Source organism: Haliotis rufescens, unplaced genomic scaffold, assembly GCF_023055435.1.
Source record: "Haliotis rufescens isolate VD_foot unplaced genomic scaffold, xgHalRufe1.0.p SCAF_5, whole genome shotgun sequence".
NCBI lineage: Eukaryota > Metazoa > Mollusca > Gastropoda > Lepetellida > Haliotidae > Haliotis > Haliotis rufescens.
Window position 1 is genome coordinate 61,756,300 of NW_025964223.1, and position 10,564 is coordinate 61,766,863.

Here is a 10,564-nt window from a genome sequence, read left to right on the forward strand (position 1 = left end):
CAAAATGTCCGATTGGGAACATTTTTAGCATAGCCTTGGGAAAACGTATTTAGATACTACATGTATTAAACAATCTGGTCATTCATATACTGAAGTTGAATTAAGTTATGTCTTTATTCAACCATATGAAAAGTCAGAAGGAACGGGTGCACAATCAGAAAGAAATGCGAACATTAGTGACTTGTAGTGTTACCAAAGAGTTCTAGACACATTTTGTCATTAAACAATATATCACGTGACTAATCACGGGTCCGAGTACTCCTGTGGGTACCCGGGTCGTACTCAGTACCCACCCGACCCGACCCGGGTACCCGTCCCATCTCTAATACAGACACACGCATGCGCCAACACACACACACAACACACACACAGAGATACACAAATGACACACACACACACCAGTCATAATCATCATGATTAGCATAATAAAAGACGAGTCTGCGGTCACAAAAACACCCAAATTGTTCACATGATCTCAAAGGTTTGATGTTAAAATTTTACAAATAATATCCGATGAACTATCATTGTAATAGAAGTCGGAGAAAAGACTGTTTTCAAATTTATGCTAATAAGCCACGCTATATTGTGCTACATGTATAGACATATCCGTGGAACACAGAGTACTTAAAATATGCCGTTTATCGGTCAAGCGCGGGTCACTAGCTTTCTTGAATACAGCCTGGTGGTGAGATAGGGTTGGTCATTTACCAAGTACAAAGCTTACTGAGCAATAAAGCGGGTAATCTACCCTCAGATATAAATGGGGTATCAGTGTTCCATTAATCACCGAGGGCTGTTTTTGACTGCGTTTAACTCAAGACATACCACAGTGCACATGTCGGCCATCAATTCCTGCACACATTGTCTGTATACGTTTTCTACTTAGATGGATGACAGTGAGAATATTGAATGTTGAATATTGATTTGTTTCTGAGAGACTGTGATAGAGTGTGCGTATGTGTATATAACTTCATACATCAAGTACGACCCGTGAAGGTCCGGGGTAGAATAGGCCTTCATCAACACATTTGTCCCGTAAAAGGCGACAATGCTTGTCGTAAGAGGAGAGACTTACGGGATCAGGAGGTCAGGCTCGCTGACTTGGTTGATGCATGCCATCGTATCCCAATTGCGTGGAACGATGCTCATGATGTCAATCACTGGATTGTCTGGATATATACATATCATAAGTATGTGTTCTAATATGTAATTGATATGCACAAACTCGATTTGTAACCGTGAACGGCCAGGGTTAATGTATTTGAATATCCTTGAGGTAGCCGTTCTGCAAGGTCGTACTCGAGGGTTATTCAGAGCTCCAGATAACCTTTTGGGCAACTGAGTTTTTACTCGAAGGTTTCTATTTTAATTGGGTTATTTCATTTTTTATTGAGTGACCAATATTTGTTCACTCATCTATTCATCACTCTATTTGTTTTACCCCAAATGTGTGGACACTTTAAAATATACAAAACATGAAATATTATTTTAGATATATATAACGGTTCCAAATATATTGGATCGGCTCGGAAAGTAAATTAGCTTGTAATTGTGTTTCCGAAATTAGCTCCTTTGAACGCATGCTGAAAAAGCTTCATTGGGTATTTACGGGTGCTGTTTTTATACATTTGAGTTTTCCAGTTAATGCATTCGTTTCTGTACGCAAGTTACTTATCTGTAGCTCTGGGTTATAGCTAAAACTAAAATGTCACCTTCCCTGTTGGCTAGACGGCACCAAAATTAGCTAAAACGGAACAAACTTGTCTGGCCTTAACGGCAACACTCCTGACTGAAACGGAACAATTTTATCTGTAAATTTAATCATATTGAACATTTATTTTGACAATAAAATATTTGTTATAGAGTTAGTAAAACTTGTTCATCACATCTCAACATTATATGTTTAGTTTGGTTGTTGTTTAATGCCACACGCAGCAAGATCCCATCTATATGACGACAGCTCTTAATAATACAAAGTGTTTAAGACGTGAAAAATGCGTTCCCAATTTTGTATTGGTGCCTGTCATATTGTTTGTCATATTGATGGAATGCAACTTAAGTGCTTCTGGTGGTGAATGTCTTGCCTAAACAAACCACAAATACACACTCCTTTCGTTATATATCCTAATTTACTGTATGAAAATGTATGGTGCCGTTTTAGAAAGCCAATTTGGTCCCGTTGTAGCCAGTTCGGTGCCGTTTTATCCAACCGAAAAAAGTTCCGATTCAGTCTGTTCTCGTACTGAATGATAAGTCCATGGGTGTATAGTACTTTTATCCTTATAATTGTCAAGTCCAGATTAGTACGCATCTAAGGAACATACAGTAATAACTTGTCTTTATTATTTATATAAACTAGGGGCAAGATGCCCCCGCACCCACACCCCACCCCACCCCGCCCATAAATACAGATATTTAAAGGATTGAGTGTCACAATCGACATATATAACTTTAAGAGGGTGGATGCGGGCGAACGTCTTTCTAAGCTAGGATCATATGCCTGCTTTAATACACAAGTGTCGAGCTGATTATCGCCTTCAATCGTCGTGGCAACCATGACATGACCCTCCATGTAATGATCCAACACTCATCCGATCCAATATTGACATGGGGCAAACTGTCACTCACTATCAGAAGTTGCGCTCAAACCATATTAAAGAATTAGTGAGCATTAAAAATTACTTTCATCAAATCTAACCGCTTCCGTTAATAACCACTACGTTAAAAATAAATCACGATATTCATGTATTACATTCGAAAACTAAAATCGTGCAGTTGGATGAACGCGACATTGCATCACCAGTTGTCGTGTCGACCTCGTCGTGTCGTGCATGTGCCGTCAATGAATGACTGGTTTCCTGTTTATGCTTGAACGAATATTACGTCACATCAGGGAATGTAAATAACAACAATATGTTGCAATCTTACCATTTGGTCGGCCGGGTGTTTCGATAAGATGAAAAAGTACGCAACACATCCACTATGAGGAATAAGGACAGTCTTCCAAATGTGAAATCGACATGAATCTCGCGGAGCACGGGCTAAACGAGGAAAGCAATTAACATGCTTGTCCGTCAACTATGAGCGAGACGCAAACACCAGCACGCGGATTTTGTAAACACCGGGCTGCAGGCATGAGTGACCAATGGCTGGTGAGATCCCAGATTGGACTTTGGACTCTCTTTGATCGCCACGCATGTGCCGCAAACCTGATGACCTTTTCCAGATATGGGTCACAGTCAAGGTCAACAGCCCCCCAGCTTGATGCAATGGATAGCAATTGTTGAATCAGCTGAAAATGTCATGAGCCCTTCTTGATTTTTGCAATATGCCAGTTGCGTTAAAAGTGAAGATTAGCTGTGGATTAAGGATCAAGTAAACATGGACGCTGTTTAAAGTGTATAAATTATATTCCAGCGAATACTTACACAGTCACAGTTCATTTTACAGATACATACCACAATATGATGAGGATATGTCACAGAAGCCTTCGAAAATGAATTCTTAGTAGGAAGACAATGTAGGAAGACATATATATATATAATAAAATAATAAAGTCCACGTTAGTCCATCATCTTCTTTATATCAGTTTCAGACAGCACTTTCGCTGTCTCATGACATTCACTATATATATGTGTGTGTGTGTGTGTGTGTGTGTGTGTGTGTGTGTGTGTGTGAGAGAGAGAGAGAGAGAGAGAGAGAGAGAGAGAGAAAGATTGATTATTTCAAATTCTGACGGTATCTCGACTGCATTTAATCTATTTTCAACTAAATACATTTAAATGTAAATGAGATAGGCTAATATTTAATAATTACAAATAATTCAAGAAATTTGAAGACGTTTTGAAAGACCAATTAAAGAAATAAATGGTTCCATAAAGTCTTTACCATCTTTAAACACAGGTAAGAAACGCTTCGATTAGTTGAACAGAAACCACGGAAAATATGTTATTAAAATCTTTCCCGGTTGAGGGAGAAGGGAGTTTTTAAACATTTTATTTCGACATCATTTTAGTGGCGTGTGTGTCAGATTGAACATTAGAGAGAGAGAGTTACCGTGCTTATATATTGATATTATGTGTTTAAATGTAATAAATATATATTTCACATTTCACATTAATGCGTGTCGTTAATTCATCGTCGAACGTACAATTGCTTATTATATTTCATGTACATATATTACATTGTTGCAATATTCAAACGCAATAGTCAATCGCTGATATTACTATCATGATATGATGTCACGCCATATATTTATTATGAATCATAAACACATGCTTGATAAGATAAGGTATGGATTAAAAATAATTCATTTTTATGTTCGTTACAATGATGGAGATGCCTGCTAAATAGATGGTACAACATTTCACTCAATATACGCCCTACATCATAACATTCCGAAAGAAAACACGATATAATAGGTACACATGCTTCTTACACAAAGAAAACATATTATTGTTATGGTGCAGGTCGACATTGGTCAACATCATCTCGAAAACATTAGATACATTAAATAGTCACTGATGAAGATTGAACTTAAGTTATGTAAGATGTAATGCCAGCTTTCTGTGATACGCTTTTGACGTCTTCAGTAAATATACTCAGAGTGTGTACCCTTTATATACTACTCAAAAGAAGTTAAGGATCACCCGATTCTTTCATATTGGTAATGTTAATCTGTCATGGCATGAGAGATTAACTATTGTAATATGAAAGAATCAGGTGATCCTTAACTTCTTTTGAGTAGTATATATATAATTACCAGTATATATGCCAGTGGTAAACAACGACGTAGACGATTGGTGGTGATGACATATATGTAGTGTCATCACAATAATACTAGTCCTGCACCATGACTGGAATATACTTAGTTTCTGAATAAATATAAATCTACATATGTATACAAAAGCAAGTCTAGCCATCTTTACATCTTTATTCCACAATATGAACTCAGTATCAGGAAAACTATTTGTTTAATTATAGAGGAGAGAAGAGTATTGTGTAATATAAGATTTCATAGACTTAATGTTAGTCTACCATAATACTAATATGTTTCTTTACTATTATAGCAGTCGGGTAGCCTAGTGGTTAAAGCCTTCGCTCGTCACGCCGAAGACCCGGGTTCGATTCCCGACATGGGTACAATGTGTGAAGCTCATTTCTGGTGTCCCCCGTCGTGATATTGCTAAAAGCGGCGTAAAACCATACTCACTCACTCACACTAAAACTATTACCACTACTACTGTAGACACATGTTAAATTACTTTATCTTTAACGTAAGCTCTTAGACATCACAACCATTAGTTAAACGATGTAACATTACGTAACGCCAAGTAAAAGTTACCTGCAATTACCCGCGACAGGTGAACATCAAAGGCCCCGACAGGTGTAGGTGTCAGAATACTGTGTATTCACACCTGTTGTTGATTGCCTTCTTATCTGTGGGTCATCAACATGCATGTGACCCTCCACCTCACGTGCCCACCAACCGAATGGTTTGGGAGAAAAGCAAATATTATTATTTTGGTAGTTATCTTGAGGAGACAGGTGACCTGGGAACTTCCTTGCCTGTTCCACGATAGCAGGCAAGCCGTCTATAGATAATGTCAATCCGCGGATAAAGAGAGGGGGGAGATTTATAATGTTGTCAGTTTCAGAGCTAAGATAAGATACTTGTGAAGGGGGGTATTCGGCGATGTCAAGAATGCTACAAATATATGTCACGTGTTGGTCTTTCTTATCCTATTCTATGGCGCTTTGTAAACGCAGGCAAACATTCTCCTTTCGTTTTGTAAACTATGTACAAAAGTTAATTGTTAAACAATCTTCAATACATTATTTTCCACGCTTACTGTTGTGTATTTTATCTCAATGTAGAGCTTATCTCAATGAGGTGAGGTGAAATGGGGGTCAAAGTGGTTATTAAGATGATCGCACTTACATAGCGACGTGCATGCACGTGTGTGTGTGGATATGTGTACTAGTCCGGACTAGTCGGTGTCATATAGTGCAAGCTCCCTGAGATACCATGTTGCAGTTTATCATGGATACCCAACCCAGACAGTTTACTTACTCCGTACCGAACAGTCCATATTTTACCCCCTTTGTGTCGAATACCAGGCAGGGTAACAACAAATGCTTAACGTCATTGGGTTCACGTGACCGGGGATCGAACGACCGGCCACCCGCTCTCCGGGCGGACGCTCCACCCGCTCTCAATCATTCAATGAGGTGAGGTGAAATGGGGGTCAACGTGGTGATAAGATGATCGCATTTACATAGCGACGTGCATGCACGTGTGTGTGGTTACTTGTACTAGTCCGGACTTAGGTCGGCGTGGTAGTGGTGATATTGCTATTATTACTATGTCATAATTATTCCTTTCTAAACTGCCGGGCAAAGGTAAATATTCACTAAAACATTAATGTAACATTTACCACTTCGGTGAAACCAACGAGCACGGGTATGGTGCTGTCAAACCTAGAAACATAATCGGGGCGAACCGGGATTCGAACCCACAATCGTCTGGCATGCCCAAGGGTCTCAACTCTGTACAGCGAAACGCGGCGTCTTAGACGACTTGGCACCCGTTCCCCCTCTCTATCTTGCGTCTAGCATCAAAACATTACTGCGAAGTTATAACCTGTAATTATACGCGTTAAGAGCACAGAGTCGAACATTCATGCCCCCCCCCCCCAAATACACACACCCTCCTCCAACAAGAAAGAGAGGGTCCAGCATTTTAAAAAGGGAAGGGTCCAAAATATCAAATATGTGTGTGTGTGTGTGTGTGTGTGTGTGTGTGTGTGTGTGTGTGTGTGTGTGTGTGTGTGTGTGTGTGTGTGTGTGTGTGTGTGTGTGTGTGGTTAATCCAAATTCAGTTTAAAACGGTTAATCCTACAGGTAACCTAGCTCTATATTAAAAACACAGTATGTTTATATCATAACTACATTCGGTCCGGGATCCACCTTGGCCATTGTACAACTATTATACCCGTATCAAACATATCACCATCGAATATATCAGATCTATTTCTTGTTTTATTTATATCTCGGAAGGCCATGTTCCCTAATGCAGCATTTAGTTTCGCCAAAGACGTATATAGATATATACGTCTTTGGTTTCGCCATCGATTGCTTGTTTCTGTGCATATCGTACTAAAAATAGATATCCCTGACATATGTCCTACAAATACAAGGCTGCCTTGATCACTGTATTGTACAAAATTAGTCGAGTGCAACATGAATGTTTAACCTACTGAGCATGCGCGGTGAGGCTATTGTGCAGGAAATAGGTCAAACGTACGTATCTAGGTCACGGTGGGTGATGGAATCTGCCGTTCTGAAAGACAGTCGAGTCCAAAGTCCAGGTTGGAGAACGGCTGATCGTGTTTACCTGTTTATTGATTCACGGCAGGTGAGAAGAAAGTCGACGTGAATAAATCTCAACGGGGAATCTGTTGTCGTTTCTATAAAATGCTCTACTCAACAAACACATTTTATCTTTGCAAGTCGTATGTAGGTAATTGAAATTTCCTTAGGTGCTACAGACAGACAGTGTGTAAATTTGATATGATTTCATCGATTATTGCAATTAATATCCTTTATAACATTATGAAATATGATTAAGATGTTAAAGAACGTTCTGCTCACATATATGTATTATTAATGTACTTCTCGTCACGATATGGCTGAAATACTGCCGAAGTGACGTCAAATTTTAACTCACTCACTCACTCATTCTGCTCACAAACTAAAACACATATATACGCTTTGATGTAAAGATTTTATGTTTGTCTAGCTATATGACCCGTTCCGCATTCCCCATACTTGGTACTTGGTTGATGTATGTCATCGATCCCAATTGCGTGGATCGATCCTCATGATGTCAATCACTGGATTGTCTGGTCCAGACTCGATTATTTACAGACCGCCGTCATATAGCAGGACTCACTTGCATAGCGATCTTAGCGCTACAACTATTGTAAGCCTATGTTAAAGTATGGGAGTTACGATCATCTTAGCGCTAAGATTGCTTTGTGCAAGTGGGCCCTGGAATATTGCTGAGTGGGGCGTTAAACAACAAATAAACAAACAAACATACTTGGCACATGATCGTCGATCACAATTTATCTCCTTGTCTCTGTCTGTGTTGTGTGTGTGTGCGCGTGCGTGCGTGTGTGTGCGTTCGTTGTGTGTGTCATGTGAGTATCTGTGTGTGTGGATCTGTGTGTGTGTTGGCGCGTGCGTGTGTCTGTATGTTTGGTGGGTGTCTGTGTATGTGTGTGTGTGTGTGTGTGTGTGGTATGTGTTGGCGTGTGCGTGTGCGCGCGTGTGTGCGTGTGCGTATGTTTCTGTATGTGTGTGTGTGTGTCTGTATGTGTGGTGTGTGTGTGTGTCTGCATGTATGTGTGGTGTGTGTGTCTGTCTGTGTGTGTGTGTCTCTGTGTATGTGTACGTGTGTGTGTGTGTGTGTGTGTGTGTGTGTGTGTGTGTGTGTGTGAGAGAGAGAGAGAGAGAGAGAGACACACACACACACAGACACACACAATCAACCAAGTCACCGAGACTGACCACTCGATGAAATAAGCCTCTTACGACCAGCAGTTGTCACTGGGGTCATTTCTGACCCACGGGAATACAAATATAAAGAACGGATTGTAATATATGAATGAGTAAATTTCGATTAATGTCGCAGTCAGGATGATACGGCAGCTTGTTAACAATCGGCCCTTGGCAAGGTTTAGCCCCGGTCCATACCGTGAACAACTATTCACGCTACGGTGACACACAATCAAAATGAAAGCTTGAGAAAGAATCGGTTCTCTTAAGAACTGCTATTTAGAACTATTTCCCCATTGGTACAAAGTGCGGAGCCAATATGACACCCTTAGGTCGAATGACCCTCTATGAAATCACCGTACAAAGAGCATGTTCGATTGTACGTACAAACTTGTAGTAACCAAACCTACAACGAAGACACCACAGGATGGATCTGCTGGAATATTGCTGGACATAAAGGGGAGGTTGAAAACCCCCTCTTGTCATACAGTCTTGTGGCGAGTGTTTTGTCACTCTTTATGCAAAGATCGGAAAATGAAGCAACCGCCTGTTAAGACACTAAGATCGCTACTCAATTTGTCTGTGTTTACTAAAGTATGTGTATATTGACATGCACTGGGAATGCACTACTATTGGTGACTTTGTAAGAAATTGCAGCTACCATAACACGACCACCATGGTTGTCTTTTTGACTGATCCAGTCAGCGTTAGTCCAAAGAATAGAGAAAGCTGATCGGAGAAAGGTCGAACAGTTGGTACTGCACATCCTCCTAATAAAAGAATTTATCGCGAGGCCAACAACCGTCTAACAAAACTGAAAGACCAGTTGGATTTGTTTGTTTGTTCGTTGTTTAACGCCACACTCAGCAATAATCCGGTTGTATGACGGCGGTCTGTAAATACACATGTTGTCGAGTCTGGACCAGAAAATCCAGTGATTGACATCATGAGCATCGATCCACGCAATTGGGATACGACGACATGCATCAACAAAGTCAGCGAGCCTGAGTACCCGATGCCGTTAGTCGCCTTTTACGACAAACACTCCTTTTTTACGATTGCTGAAGACCTATTCTACTCCGGATCTTCATGGGTATAGAGCAAGGTATCAATGCCTCGTATATCGCTTTGAAATTACGTTTTGCCTCCTACTTCTATTAAACATACTCCGAGGCAGAAGGAAAATATTGATATTTAGTGTAGACATATCTGTAAGATGTACAAACACATAGGTATCTGGCTAATTAGGTCTTGCATATTTTCAAACATTTGTTTGAGTGGGTTCATAAACTTTGAATGAAATGTTTCACTTCGAATCAAACAAGAACAGACGTAATAAGTAAATATGTTCTGTGCTAATGATAACAGTGTCATCCTTTTTGATATGGAGAATGATAATCTTTGATTGACATGCCTTTCAGTGTTATCAATGAGTGACATTTTCAACAATCAACTTATTACGTCCGATGACATTGACCTTGATAAGTGATAACAGACCTTTCACCCTCTTCAGTGTCTCCTTTGGTCACAAACAGGTTGATAGGGAGCTTGTGGTACAGTAAAGGGACAAACCTTTTTCCCCACCCTTTTCATGAAGAGTGAGTGAGTAGGTCAGGTTTAACGCCGCCTTGAACATCACTACAGTTACATCACGGCGTGTCACCTTAATATTTGAGGAAAACCCGAAGTGATGCAGGTCCTAGAGGTTTTCCTCCTGGTGAAACCCACGAGCATGGGAATGGTGCTAAGAAACCTAGAAACATAAGCGGGATGGATCGGGATTGAAACCCACGATCATAGGTTTCTGGTGTACCCAAGGGATGCAACTCTGCACAGCAAATTGCGGCTGCTCAGACGACTGAGAAACCCGTGCACCCTTTGACATGAAGAATTGAGTTCGTAGTGTCATGCCTCCTAGAGCATATTCCAGTATTTTCACCGCCGAGAAACACCTGACCTTGGATTGCCATATTGGGATTCAAACCCACGGTGCGGATGTGAT